Source organism: Carassius auratus, linkage group LG45M, assembly GCF_003368295.1.
Source record: "Carassius auratus strain Wakin linkage group LG45M, ASM336829v1, whole genome shotgun sequence".
NCBI lineage: Eukaryota > Metazoa > Chordata > Actinopteri > Cypriniformes > Cyprinidae > Carassius > Carassius auratus.
The window spans coordinates 180,049-195,860 of NC_039299.1; the positions used below are offsets into that span (position 1 = coordinate 180,049).

The window sequence follows — 15,812 nt, forward strand, 5'->3', positions numbered from 1 at the left end:
GCTGGAGCTGTTTGTTGTCACTCTGAGCTGCTGTGACGAGCCCGCAGTGAAACAGCCAATCAGAGCAGAACTCCTCATTACTATTCATGACCCTTCCAAATAAGGTAAAAACAGACCATTTCATTCTAGAGACAATTTCTAGGGTTGAAAATGGACCTGTAAAACCATCTGGACATTTTAAATGCCCTTAAAAAGCCACATACACTCTTTGTAAATATCCGAGACAAATTTAAAATATTATTTCAACACATTCTAGGGCACCTTTAAAACTAAAAATATGAGTACACATATCACACCTAAACACGCGTTGGTAATTAGAACTAGTTACTAAATTAGTTAAAAATGCCTATCCAAATACAGCTATGATTCGCGATCTCCAAAATGACTCAATTGATTCGCGATCCCGCTACGAACTCCCGAACTGACTCAAATGATTCACAATCCGGAGTTCCCATCCAAATCAAACGACACCGACAGCGCTACTATTGGCTTAGTTCTCTAATTTAATAACATTTACTGAAATTAAGGTACGGAAAGTATGTTGTTAACAAATAAAATATCAATATTTCCATTCCGAACTGCTGTCCACGTCGACACATCCACGAACATAACCAGGTGAGCAGATCACTCTCTCACTATTTGATAGCTCTAGTCTTTATCCACTCATCATCATCATCATCATCATCATCCACCAATCAGAACACACGAGAACTCTCTGACCACAGCTGCTGTGCTTCAAAAGCTCTTGCAGCAGCTCAACACTGGTTTTCTCTGAGGTGGTCGGAGCACATCAGATTGTGGTTAATCTTGCAGATCATGACTTATATCTACTCTTCCTCTCCCTGCAGTTTGGTAATATAAAGATTCCTCCTTTGAACTCCCACCTCTTCTGTGGGTTTTATTGTTCTGGGTCTGAATTTGGGCTCCTGGGGTCTCAAAAAAGAAACATTTTCAATCTCCAAGGTGAATGTTATGACAACACCAGTGTTGAGCTAGTTACTAAGAAATATTAACTAGCTACAGTTACTAGTTCCTTAATTCAAAAAGTAACTCAATTACTTTGTTGATTACTTACACCAAAAAGTAATGCATTACTGTTAAAAGTAACTTTTTAGTTACTGTTTTAAAGAACTTTCTTTAATGTTCCCATTAATGCGCTTTTATGCGTTATGGTCTATACAAACACAAAGTAAAACAGAAAGTAATTTTTAAACACTATTTTGATTAAGTCAGACCAGCACAAACTGAATATTGTATATCACAAGGATTTCTGAAATAAATAACAAAACACCTGAATAATATATTCAGAATCAAAAACTAAAGTGGCTTCTGCATCATAAAAGCTGTTGTGTTGAGCCCTTAAAAATGTTCCTTTCACAGCTTAAGTATGAAAACTATCAACAATGGACAACATAACACAAAACATTTTGAAATAAATAAATGAAAGCAATCTGAATTATTCAGAATCAATTTCGAGAAACATACATATACACACACACACACACACACACATATTTATATATATATGCCTATCCATATACAGCTATGATTCGCGAACCCCAAAATGACTCAAATGATTCGCGAACCCGCTTTGAACTCCCGCACTGACTCAAATGATTCGCGATCCCGCTACGAACTCCCAAACTGATTCAAATGAGTCGCGATCCCCAAACTGACTCAAATGATTCGCGATCCCGCTACGAACTCCCGAACTGACACAAATAATTCACAATCCGGAGTTCCCATCCAAATCAAATGACACCAACATCGGTACTATTGGCTTAGTTCTCTAATTTTAATAATTTAATTTAATTTTAATTTTAATAATTCTCCACTACTTAAGAAACCCAACCTCAACCCATCTCTTTTAGAGAACTACAGACCAGTTTCCCTTCTTCCTTTTATTGCAAAAATACTTGAACGAGCTGTGTTCAAACAAGTCTCTACATTTCTCACACACAACAATCTCCTTGACAGCAACTAATCTGGCTTCAGAAGTGGACATTCAGCTGAGACGGCCTTGCTCTCAGTTGTTGAAGCCCTAAGACTGGAAAGAGCAGAATCCAAATCTTCAGTACTTATCCTGCTTGATCTGTCCGCTGCTTTTGACACGGTTAACCACCCGATCCTCCTATCAACGCTACTGGCGAAAGGCATCTCAGGAACAACACTTCAATGGTTTGAGTCTTACCTATCAGATAGGTCCTTCAAAGTATCTTGAAGAGGTGAGGTGTCCACGTCTCAACATCTAACTACTGGGGTGCCTCAGGGCTCAGTTCTTGGACCACTTCTCTTCTTTCTCTACATGGCATCATTAGGTTCTGTCATTCAGAAACATGGCTTTTCATATCACTGCTATGCTGATGACACTCAACTCTACCTCTCATTCCATTCTGATGATCCGACGGTAGCTATTCACATCTCAGCTTGTCTAACTGACATTTCTTCCTGGATGATGGACCATCACCTTCAACTCAACCTTGCCAAGACAGAACTGCTTGTGATTCCAGCAAACCCATCGTTTCATCACAATTTCACCATCAAGTTAGTCACATCAACCATAACTCCTTCAAAAACAGCTAGAAGCCTTGGAGTTATGATTGATGATCAGCTGACTTTCTCAGACCACATTGCTAAAACTGTCCGATCCTGCAGATTTGCTTTATTCAACATCAAGAAGATCAAGCCCTATCTTTCTGAACATGCTGCACAACTCCTTGTTTAAGCTCTTGTTCTGTCCAGGCTGGACTATTGCAATGCCCTCGTGGCAGGTCTTCCAGCCAGTTCTATCAAACCTTTACAATTAATTCAGAACGCGGCAGCAAGATTAATTTTTAATGAGCCAAAAAGAATACACGTCACTCCTCTGTTTGTCAAGTTGCACTGGCTTCCAACAGCTGCTCGCATAAAATTCAAGGCATTGATGTTTGCCTACAAAACTACCACTGGCTCTGCACCCATTTACCTAAATTCATTACTTCAGACTTATGTGCGTCTAGAAGCTTGCGTTCTGCAAGTGAACGTCGCTTGATTGTTCATCTCAAAGAAGCACATAGTCACTTTTACGGACTTTTAAATTAAATGTTCCCTTCTGGTGGAATGACCTCCCCAACTCAATCCGAGCAGCTGAGTCCTTAACCATCTTCAAGAATCGGCTTAAAACACATCTCTTCCATCTTTATTTCACCCTCTAACTTTAACACTCACTATTCTAATTCTATTCTTTAAAAAATCTAACTACCTTTCTAATCTTTTGGATTCTATTTTCTTTTCATTTATTATGCAATTGTATATGTATGTGTGTGTGTATGTGCAAAGACCTCTATCTAGCTAGCTCTATTCTTTTATTTTTTTATTCTATCTGTTTTCTTTTTATTTATTATATGATTTAAAAACCCATCCTATGTGTACTGTGTTAACCTAACTGAGACTTGTTATAGCACTTATATATCATTGCTCTTTTTGTTGTTTTTGATTGCTTCCACTGTCTTCATCTGTAAGTCGCTTTGGATAAAAGTGTCTGCTAAATGAATAAATGTAAATGTAATTTCATGACATTTACTGAAATTAAGGTACGGAAAGTATGTTGTTAACAAATAAAATATCAATATTTCCATTCCGAACTGCTGTCCACGTCGAAACATCCACGAACATAACCAGGTGAGCAGATCACTCTCTCACTATTTGATAGCTCTAGTCTTTATCCACTCATCATCATCATCATCATCATCATCATCATCATCCACCAATCAGAACACACGAGAACTCTCTGACCACAGCTGCTGTGCTTCAAAAGCTCTTGCAGCAGCTCAACACTGGTTTTCTCTGAGGTGGTCGGATCACATCAGATTGTGGTTAATCTTGCAGATCATGACTTATATCTACTTTTCCTCTCCCTGCAGTTTGGTAATATAAAGATTCCTCCTCTGAACTCCCACCTCTTCTGTGGGTTTTATTGTTCTGGGTCTGAATTTGGGCTCCTGGGGTCTCAAAAAAGAAACATTTTCAATCTCCAAGGTGAACGTTATGACAACACCAGTGTTGTGCTAGTTACTAAGAAATATTAACTAGCTACAGTTACTAGTTACTTAATTCAAAAAGTAACTCAATTACTTTGTTGATTACTTACACCAAAAAGTAATGCAGAACTTTCTTTAATGTTCCCATTAATGCACTTTTATGCGTTATGATCTATACAAACACAAAGTAAAACAGAAAGTAATTTTTAAACACTATTTTGATTAAGTCAGACCAGCACAAACTGAATATTGTATATCACAAGGATTTCTGAAATAAATAACAAAACACCTGAATAATATATTCAGAATCAAAAACTAAAGTGGCTTCTGCATCATAAAAGCTGTTGTGTTGAGCCCTTAAAAATGTTCCTTTCACAGCTTAAGTATGAAAACTATCAACAATGGACAACATAACACAGAACTTTTTGAAATAAATAAATGAAAGCAATCTGAATAATTCAGAATCAATTTCGAGAAACATACACACACACATATATATATATATATATAAATGCTGTTTAAAAATGAAATCTATGTTATCATGCTAAGGATCTGACTGAAAGCCGGCGACTCCACAGTAGAGACAGGTGCATGTTTTCTACAATGTTTCACCTGTATGAGAAAAACATACAGAGAATCACTAAAGACACTTTGCTGTAGACCCATTCCACATAATAATATTCATTAAAACTGTATGTTAACACGTAGGAGCTTGCTGCATGAATCAGTGAGTAGGCTACAGTTTACAAATCCATGGGAACGGATTGCGAATGTGTGCGCGCAGATTATGAATTCGTGGATACAGATTTAAAAACCGAGGGTACGGTTTATAAAATCTGAGCGCCCGGATTGGAAATTCGTGGGCTAGGATAGAACCATGTCTTTATGCTCAACTAAAGTGAAATAATGAGCATATTTCCACTTTGAGAAACTCATGTTGCTCTCGCCGTGACTCGCCATGACTGCCGCACATACTTGAATAAACGGAGACACGCCCACAGTGCATCTTCGTGTTTACAGTGGTTGGCATCCACCAATCCCACAATGCTTCACTGCTGCAAACAGGTTAGGCTGCACTTCAGTCAAAATGTATTAATTTTAAAAAATAACAGACAATGCACCATATGGTAACCATGAGTTATTTCATTTAAAAAGTAATGCGTTACAGTATTAGTTATTGTCAAAAGTAACTGCGTTACAGTATTAGTTATTGTCAAAAGTAACTGCGTTACAGTATTAGTTATTGTCAAAAGTAACTGCGTTACAGTAACGCGTTACTAATAGTGCGTTACTGCCCAACACTAGACAACACTCTTAGAAAAAAGGGTTCATTGGGGTTCTATATAGAACCATAGGGTTCTTTACTCAACTCCAAAGAACCTTTTATGCTAAAAAGGTTATACAATGACAAGAAAGAACCCTTTTGGCACAAAGGTTCTTTAGGCTATTATTCATTCATATATTACATTACTCTGCAACATTTTGTATTTGTAATTAAATTATTGTTTTAGTAACTTAATATCACATTTTAATCATGCTGATTTTTGGAGAAAAACTGAAATGGCACTCTTCGTGTGATATTGATTAACTACATAAAATGATATAAATATAAACATTTTCTAACCCCCATATCTTGAATTTTGTGATCATTCACATGCATTCATAAATGCATTTGAATACACCGAATAATGCAGTGAAAGAACGACTCAAAATGCACACGTTCACTAGTATGACTTCATCATATAACTTTACATTAGCCTAGATGCGTGCACTTTTTAGGCAAGATTTGTCCAGTTTTTTAATATACTTGATACTGTTAAAAGGAACATCTTTAAAACAAAAAATACGAGTTCACATATCACACCTAAACACGCGTGGAAAACGTAATGAGAACTAGCTACTAAATTAGTTAAAAATGTCTATCCATATACAGCTATGATTTGCGATCCCCAAAATGAATCAAATGATTCGCGAACCCGCTTTGAACTCCCGAACTGACGCAAATGATTCGCGATCCCAACTAAGAACTTCTGAACTGATTCAAATGATTCGCAATCCCCAAATTGACTCAAATGATTCGCGAACCCGCTTTGAACTCCCGAACTGATGCAAATGATTCGCGATCCCGCTACGAACTACTGAACTGACTCAAATGATTCGCTATCCCCAAATTGACTCAAATGATTCGCGAACCCGCTTTGAACTCCCGAACTGACTCAAATGATTCGCGATCCCCAAATGGACTCAAATGATTCGCTATCCCCAAATTGACTCAAATGATTCGCGAACCCGCTACGAACTCCCGAACTGACTCAAATGATTCGCGATCCCCAAATGGACTTAAATGATTCGCGAACCCGCTTTGAACTCCCGAACTGACGCAAATGATTCGCGAAGCCACTACGAACTTTCGAACTGACTCAAATGATTCGCGAACCCACTACGAACTTCCGAACTGACTCAAATGATTCACAATCCGAAGTTCCCATCCAAATCAAATGACAGCCAGCGCTACTATTGGTTTAGTTCTAAATAGTATGACAAAGTATTTAAGCTGAGGTAAATAATTATTGCTTGTGTTGTCTTATAAAATTGTCTACAAAATACTACTGTAGATACATATGTAAATTCCCTTTTGTCAAATAATTTTACTTTCGTCTATTTCATGCAAGCTTACTCACTAGGTGCACATTTTTATTTCAGTCTCTCTTTCTATGCAAACAACTATGCATTTGCACAAGTACTTGTAAATATTAAGATTGTGTGTTTCTGTCTTATAAATACCTCTGCATTATTTAAAAATGATTAGTGACTATTTTTGTAATTGCAGGACATTCTGCAAAATATGGGAGCTACACTATGATGAACTTGCAGACCAACAACATAACAGACATACAGCTGGTGCAGGTACTTCAACTGCAGACTATGGATAACATACTCCTGTTATGTATAACTATGTAAAATTGCAATTATACTGTTTTTAAATGTCATGTGAGCAGTTGACAACTTTGTCTTTAATATCAGTTTGTAACAAATCTGTGCAAACTTTAGAGATAAAATACAGCATACATAACATACTCAGCAATTTTTATGTAGAGAAGAAAATACTTATATTTATCATGCACACTTCTTTATATAGAAGTAATTTATGGAGATATTACATACACATTTTATACTTGTGTGTTTCTACTAAGAGCAATGAGGAAGGGGGAAGCTACCAATGGAGAAGGATGACCTTAGAAGAAGCTTGGACCTCCTGGAGGAAAGCGGTGTAAAGTTGGACTGTGTTGTTACTGACCGTCACCCCCAGATAAAAAAAAAAAGTTTTTAAAGGGTCGTAAAATTAACTACTATTATGACGTCTGGCACATGGCGAAAGGTAATGCTTGCGTCTTTGAAAGAAAATAAAATTCAAATATTCATGGTATTAGGATCCATATTTCTGAAAAAGCTTACTTCATCAAATAAAAAATAAAAAAATCTGATATGTTTTGCCTGTAACTTTTACTCAATCAGGATTGACAAAGAAGATGTAGAAAATGTCCAGAGAGAAGGACTGTAGTTTGGTGAAGAAGTGGCATAAGAGCATCCCCCAGCACCTGTACTGGTCTGCCAGCAGCTCTGATTCAGGACCTGAGAAGGGAACCAGATGGACCTCCATCATGAACCACATTCAAGACAATCACACACATTCTGACCCAGCGTCCCCTCGGTGTCAACATGAACATAGGTCAGAACACAACACATAAACAGTTATGTTTGAAAGGAGGCATACTATTGTTTTCTGTGTGGGCAAACTGGTACTGCCTTTCAGTTAGAGGTCACAGTTTACAGAATGGTACAGATTTATTGTATTAGTATAAGTATATAAGTGCTATTTTTAATATTTTCATAATTTTAATGATGAATAAAAAAGTTGATTTATTCACTATGACAATATGAACAATTGTTGTGTTTGTTTCTCTTATCCTTTAGGTTGTATCTTGTAAAGATGACTTCAGTGAGAATGCTGTGTACAAGCTTCTCTTTCCAGAGGGAGGACACACCGTCAAACCAGTAAAAACAGAGCCAACATTTTATAAGCTTTTCCCAAAAATATTTATTTTAAACAACACTTACAAATGTGCAAATAAAATGAATGTTTAAATGAATAACTTATTATACTTTACAGGCTGTGTCATCAACTTGATGAATACTGTTTTTGAAGAAGTTGTCCGTGATCCTCTTCCATATCTGGATGGCATACAGCAGATTCCTGTGCCTCCGGACCGGTCTTCTCAGCATGACAGACCTTCCATGGAAGAAGCTGTTGCTCTGCATGTGTCACGTTTCAGTCAAGACGGGGTCTGAATCCAACATATTGTCCAGCAGCATCAGGAAACATCAGGATGCAACAGAGCCCAATTATTTACACAAAATGTAGCAAGTGTGTGAAACTGGCCTTACCTTTCCATCCCTCTGACTGTAACGCCCATGGTCAGCTCTATATACATTCATTGCTACATTCATTCATTGCATTTTAAAAAGAATACAGTATATATTGAGTCACACAGGTTCAAGGCCAGGATGGTCTGTCATGCAGGATTTTGTATTAGGCACTTTTCTCATTTTTCTTGTGACCTGCAAAAGAAAACAAATCATAATGGCACTGTTATTTACAGTAATCTTTCATACTTTGTTTGGAAGTAGAAGAAAGCACACACATAGATAGGTTGAATACATTTCTATCAAGTGTACTAGTGAAATACCTGTGGTATTTCCCTGCAACATATATTTTCTCTCTCGAGGGCCATGCGTGCACAATTTCCACAAGTACACCTGTAAAAAAAGATAGACCTTGATTAAGTTTTTGTTGTTATGAGGCTAAGTCCTAATCACAATAAAGCAGCGTAGTAAACATGACATTGACTATATTGAGTGGCTTCTATACTGTACTTTTGTTGGCTAAATAAATCAACTTTAATAACTTCAATAGGCTAACTTACTGTAAATACTTTCCAAACAATACATTCACGCGCTAACGTTACACAGTTCACTGTTTTATGTTCTTGATTCAACGTGAAAAACCTATCATTGTAAAATTATACGTTGACAATATAATAATTTTAATGTTTTTAATATCATGCTAAAAATAAAATTGTGACTGCTGACGTTATAACTTAACGTGTAAAGTTAATGCTATATGCTAGTTAACGTTTAGGTTGAAGTTCTAGAATTGACGTAACAGTTAAGTCCTTACTGAAAATAAAAAATAAACTTACCACTCAGAAGCGTCCATTTCCAATCTTAAAACATTTGGTTGTTCCTTAAAATCGTCATCTTCATCTGAAACGGACTCAAACATGTACTGTTGAACGCCTCATCTCTCCATTGTCACGCTGGAGCTGTTTGTTGTCACTCTGAGCTGCTGTGACGAGCCCGCAGTGAAACAGCCAATCAGAGCAGAACTCCTCATTACTATTCATGACCCTTCCAAATAAGGTAAAAACAGACCATTTCATTCTAGGGCCAATTTCTAGGGTTGAAAATGGACCTGTAAAACCATCTGGACATTTTAAATGCCCTTAAAAAGCCACATACACTCTTTGTAAATATCCGAGACAAATTTAAAATATTATTTCAACACATTCTAGGGCACCTTTAAAACTAAAAATATGAGTACACATATCACACCTAAACACGCGTTGGTAATTAGAACTAGTTACTAAATTAGTTAAAAATGCCTATCCAAATACAGCTATGATTCGCGATCTCCAAAATGACTCAATTGATTCGCGATCCCGCTACGAACTCCCGAACTGACTCAAATGATTCACAATCCGGAGTTCCCATCCAAATCAAACGACACCGACAGCACTACTATTGGCTTAGTTCTCTAATTTAATAACATTTACTGAAATTAAGGTACGGAAAGTATGTTGTTAACAAATAAAATATCAATATTTCTATTCCGAACTGCTGTCCACGTCGACACATCCACGAACATAACCAGGTGAGCAGATCACTCTCTCACTATTTGATAGCTCTAGTCTTTATCCACTCATCATCATCATCATCATCATCATCATCATCCACCAATCAGAACACACGAGAACTCTCTGACCACAGCTGCTGTGCTTCAAAAGCTCTTGCAGCAGCTCAACACTGGTTTTCTCTGAGGTGGTCGGATCACATCAGATTGTGGTTAATCTTGCAGATCATGACTTATATCTACTCTTCCTCTCCCTGCAGTTTGGTAATATAAAGATTCCTCCTTTGAACTCCCACCTCTTCTGTGGGTTTTATTGTTCTGGGTCTGAATTTGGGCTCCTGGGGTCTCAAAAAAGAAACATTTTCAATCTCCAAGGTGAACGTTATGACAACACCAGTGTTGTGCTAGTTACTAAGAAATATTAACTAGCTACAGTTACTAGTTACTTAATTCAAAAAGTAACTCAATTACTTTGTTGATTACTTACACCAAAAAGTAATGCATTACTGTTAAAAGTAACTTTTTAGTTACTGTTTTAAAGAACTTTCTTTAATGTTCCCATTAATGCGCTTTTATGCGTTATGGTCTATACAAACACAAAGTAAAACAGAAAGTAATTTTCAAACACTATTTTGATTAAGTCAGACCAGCACAAACTGAATATTGTATATCACAAGGATTTCTGAAATAAATAACAAAACACCTGAATAATATATTCAGAATCAAAAACTAAAGTGGCTTCTGCATCATAAAAGCTGTTGTGTTGAGCCCTTAAAAATGTTCCTTTCACAGCTTAAGTATGAAAACTATCAACAATGGACAACATAACACAAAACATTTTGAAATAAATAAATGAAAGCAATCTGAATTATTCAGAATCAATTTCGAGAAACATACATATACACACACACACACACACACACACACATATTTATATATATATGCCTATCCATATACAGCTATGATTCGCGAACCCCAAAATGACTCAAATGATTCGCGAACCCGCTTTGAACTCCTGCACTGACTCAAATGATTCGCGATCCCGCTACGAACTCCCAAACTGATTCAAATGAGTCGCGATCCCCAAACTGACTCAAATGATTCGCGATCCCGCTACGAACTCCCAAACTGATTCAAATGAGTCGCGATCCCCAAACTGACTCAAATGATTCGCGATCCCGCTACGAACTCCCGAACTGACACAAATAATTCACAATCCGGAGTTCCCATCCAAATCAAATGACACCAACATCGGTACTATTGGCTTAGTTCTCTAATTTTAATAATTTAATTTAATTTTAATTTTAATAATTCTCCACTACTTAAGAAACCCAACCTCAACCCATCTCTTTTAGAGAACTACAGACCAGTTTCCCTTCTTCCTTTTATTGCAAAAATACTTGAACGAGCTGTGTTCAAACAAGTCTCTACATTTCTCACACACAACAATCTCCTTGACAGCAACTAATCTGGCTTCAGAAGTGGACATTCAGCTGAGACGGCCTTGCTCTCAGTTGTTGAAGCCCTAAGACTGGAAAGAGCAGAATCCAAATCTTCAGTACTTATCCTGCTTGATCTGTCCGCTGCTTTTGACACGGTTAACCACCCGATCCTCCTATCAACGCTACTGGCGAAAGGCATCTCAGGAACAACACTTCAATGGTTTGAGTCTTACCTATCAGATAGGTCCTTCAAAGTATCTTGAAGAGGTGAGGTGTCCACGTCTCAACATCTAACTACTGGGGTGCCTCAGGGCTCAGTTCTTGGACCACTTCTCTTCTTTCTCTACATGGCATCATTAGGTTCTGTCATTCAGAAACATGGCTTTTCATATCACTGCTATGCTGATGACACTCAACTCTACCTCTCATTCCATTCTGATGATCCGACGGTAGCTATTCACATCTCAGCTTGTCTAACTGACATTTCTTCCTGGATGATGGACCATCACCTTCAACTCAACCTTGCCAAGACAGAACTGCTTGTGATTCCAGCAAACCCATCGTTTCATCACAATTTCACCATCAAGTTAGTCACATCAACCATAACTCCTTCAAAAACAGCTAGAAGCCTTGGAGTTATGATTGATGATCAGCTGACTTTCTCAGACCACATTGCTAAAACTGTCCGATCCTGCAGATTTGCTTTATTCAACATCAAGAAGATCAAGCCCTATCTTTCTGAACATGCTGCACAACTCCTTGTTTAAGCTCTTGTTCTGTCCAGGCTGGACTATTGCAATGCCCTCGTGGCAGGTCTTCCAGCCAGTTCTATCAAACCTTTACAATTAATTCAGAACGCGGCAGCAAGATTAATTTTTAATGAGCCAAAAAGAATACACGTCACTCCTCTGTTTGTCAAGTTGCACTGGCTTCCAACAGCTGCTCGCATAAAATTCAAGGCATTGATGTTTGCCTACAAAACTACCACTGGCTCTGCACCCATTTACCTAAATTCATTACTTCAGACTTATGTGCGTCTAGAAGCTTGCGTTCTGCAAGTGAACGTCGCTTGATTGTTCATCTCAAAGAAGCACATAGTCACTTTTACGGACTTTTAAATTAAATGTTCCCTTCTGGTGGAATGACCTCCCCAACTCAATCCGAGCAGCTGAGTCCTTAACCATCTTCAAGAATCGGCTTAAAACACATCTCTTCCATCTTTATTTCACCCTCTAACTTTAACACTCACTATTCTAATTCTATTCTTTAAAAAATTTAACTACCTTTCTAATCTTTTGGATTCTATTTTCTTTTCATTTATTATGCAATTGTATATGTATGTGTGTGTGTATGTGCAAAGACCTCTATCTAGCTAGCTCTATTCTTTTATTTTTTTATTCTATCTGTTTTCTTTTTATTTATTATATGATTTAAAAACCCATCCTATGTGTACTGTGTTAACCTAACTGAGACTTGTTATAGCACTTATATATCATTGCTCTTTTTGTTGTTTTTGATTGCTTCCACTGTCTTCATCTGTAAGTCGCTTTGGATAAAAGTGTCTGCTAAATGAATAAATGTAAATGTAATTTCATGACATTTACTGAAATTAAGGTACGGAAAGTATGTTGTTAACAAATAAAATATCAATATTTCCATTCCGAACTGCTGTCCACGTCGAAACATCCACGAACATAACCAGGTGAGCAGATCACTCTCTCACTATTTGATAGCTCTAGTCTTTATCCACTCATCATCATCATCATCATCATCATCATCATCATCCACCAATCAGAACACACGAGAACTCTCTGACCACAGCTGCTGTGCTTCAAAAGCTCTTGCAGCAGCTCAACACTGGTTTTCTCTGAGGTGGTCGGATCACATCAGATTGTGGTTAATCTTGCAGATCATGACTTATATCTACTTTTCCTCTCCCTGCAGTTTGGTAATATAAAGATTCCTCCTCTGAACTCCCACCTCTTCTGTGGGTTTTATTGTTCTGGGTCTGAATTTGGGCTCCTGGGGTCTCAAAAAAGAAACATTTTCAATCTCCAAGGTGAACGTTATGACAACACCAGTGTTGTGCTAGTTACTAAGAAATATTAACTAGCTACAGTTACTAGTTACTTAATTCAAAAAGTAACTCAATTACTTTGTTGATTACTTACACCAAAAAGTAATGCAGAACTTTCTTTAATGTTCCCATTAATGCACTTTTATGCGTTATGATCTATACAAACACAAAGTAAAACAGAAAGTAATTTTTAAACACTATTTTGATTAAGTCAGACCAGCACAAACTGAATATTGTATATCACAAGGATTTCTGAAATAAATAACAAAACACCTGAATAATATATTCAGAATCAAAAACTAAAGTGGCTTCTGCATCATAAAAGCTGTTGTGTTGAGCCCTTAAAAATGTTCCTTTCACAGCTTAAGTATGAAAACTATCAACAATGGACAACATAACACAGAACTTTTTGAAATAAATAAATGAAAGCAATCTGAATAATTCAGAATCAATTTCGAGAAACATACACACACACATATATATATATATATATAAATGCTGTTTAAAAATGAAATCTATGTTATCATGCTAAGGATCTGACTGAAAGCCGGCGACTCCACAGTAGAGACAGGTGCATGTTTTCTACAATGTTTCACCTGTATGAGAAAAACATACAGAGAATCACTAAAGACACTTTGCTGTAGACCCATTCCACATAATAATATTCATTAAAACTGTATGTTAACACGTAGCAGCTTGCTGCATGAATCAGTGAGTAGGCTACAGTTTACAAATCCATGGGAACGGATTGCGAATGTGTGCGCGCAGATTATGAATTCGTGGATACAGATTTAAAAACCGAGGGTACGGTTTATAAAATCTGAGCGCCCGGATTGGAAATTCGTGGGCTAGGATAGAACCATGTCTTTATGCTCAACTAAAGTGAAATAATGAGCATATTTCCACTTTGAGAAACTCATGTTGCTCTCGCCGTGACTCGCCATGACTGCCGCACATACTTGAATAAACGGAGACACGCCCACAGTGCGCCTTCGTGTTTACAGTGGTTGGCATCCACCAATCCCACAATGCTTCACTGCTGCAAACAGGTTAGGCTGCACTTCAGTCAAAATGTATTAATTTTAAAAAATAACAGACAATGCACCATATGGTAACCATGAGTTATTTCATTTAAAAAGTAATGCGTTACAGTATTAGTTATTGTCAAAAGTAACTGCGTTACAGTATTAGTTATTGTCAAAAGTAACTGCGTTACAGTATTAGTTATTGTCAAAAGTAACTGCGTTACAGTAACGCGTTACTAATAGTGCGTTACTGCCCAACACTAGACAACACTCTTAGAAAAAAGGGTTCATTGGGGTTCTATATAGAACCATAGGGTTCTTTACTCAACTCCAAAGAACCTTTTATGCTAAAAAGGTTATACAATGACAAGAAAGAACCCTTTTGGCACAAAGGTTCTTTAGGCTATTATTCATTCATATATTACATTACTCTGCAACATTTTGTATTTGTAATTAAATTATTGTTTTAGTAACTTAATATCACATTTTAATCATGCTGATTTTTGGAGAAAAACTGAAATGGCACTCTTCGTGTGATATTGATTAACTACATAAAATGATATAAATATAAACATTTTCTAACCCCCATATCTTGAATTTTGTGATCATTCACATGCATTCATAAATGCATTTGAATACACCGAATAATGCAGTGAAAGAACGACTCAAAATGCACACGTTCACTAGTATGACTTCATCATATAACTTTACATTAGCCTAGATGCGTGCACTTTTTAGGCAAGATTTGTCCAGTTTTTTAATATACTTGATACTGTTAAAAGGAACATCTTTAAAACAAAAAATACGAGTTCACATATCACACCTAAACACGCGTGGAAAACGTAATGAGAACTAGCTACTAAATTAGTTAAAAATGTCTATCCATATACAGCTATGATTTGCGATCCCCAAAATGAATCAAATGATTCGCGAACCCGCTTTGAACTCCCGAACTGACGCAAATGATTCGCGATCCCAACTAAGAACTTCTGAACTGATTCAAATGATTCGCAATCCCCAAATTGACTCAAATGATTCGCGAACCCGCTTTGAACTCCCGAACTGACTCAAATGATTCGCGATCCCCAAATGGACTCAAATGATTCGCTATCCCCAAATTGACTCAAATGATTCGCGAACCCGCTACGAACTCCCGAACTGACTCAAATGATTCGCGATCCCCAAATGGACTTAAATGATTCGCGAACCCGCTTTGAACTCCCGAACTGACGCAAATGATTCGCGAAGCCACTACGAACTTTCGAACTGACTCAAATG

General features: G+C 37.2%; 2 long non-coding RNA genes across 4 annotated transcripts; one reads left to right on the forward strand and one right to left on the reverse strand.

Annotated features, from left to right (window-relative positions):
* Positions 1 to 7,376: 7,376 nt before the first annotated feature.
* Positions 7,377 to 8,332, forward strand: LOC113068506 (uncharacterized). The gene is made up of 4 exons (XR_003279554.1): positions 7,377 to 7,398; positions 7,536 to 7,749; positions 7,995 to 8,075; positions 8,191 to 8,332. It is a non-coding gene; the product is annotated as an uncharacterized LOC113068506 (long non-coding RNA).
* LOC113068505 (uncharacterized) lies at positions 7,517 to 9,428 on the reverse strand. Of its 3 annotated transcripts, none has more exons than XR_003279552.1 (5): positions 9,281 to 9,428; positions 8,768 to 8,837; positions 8,466 to 8,639; positions 8,189 to 8,365; positions 7,517 to 7,652 (listed from the first exon to the last, which is right to left on the reverse strand). It is a non-coding gene; the product is annotated as an uncharacterized LOC113068505 (long non-coding RNA). The 3 variants fall into 3 exon arrangements; XR_003279553.1 differs by having other exon boundaries at positions 7,545 to 7,652; positions 8,184 to 8,365; XR_003279551.1 differs by lacking the exon at positions 7,517 to 7,652 and having other exon boundaries at positions 8,046 to 8,365; positions 9,281 to 9,427.
* Positions 9,429 to 15,812: the final 6,384 nt, after the last annotated feature.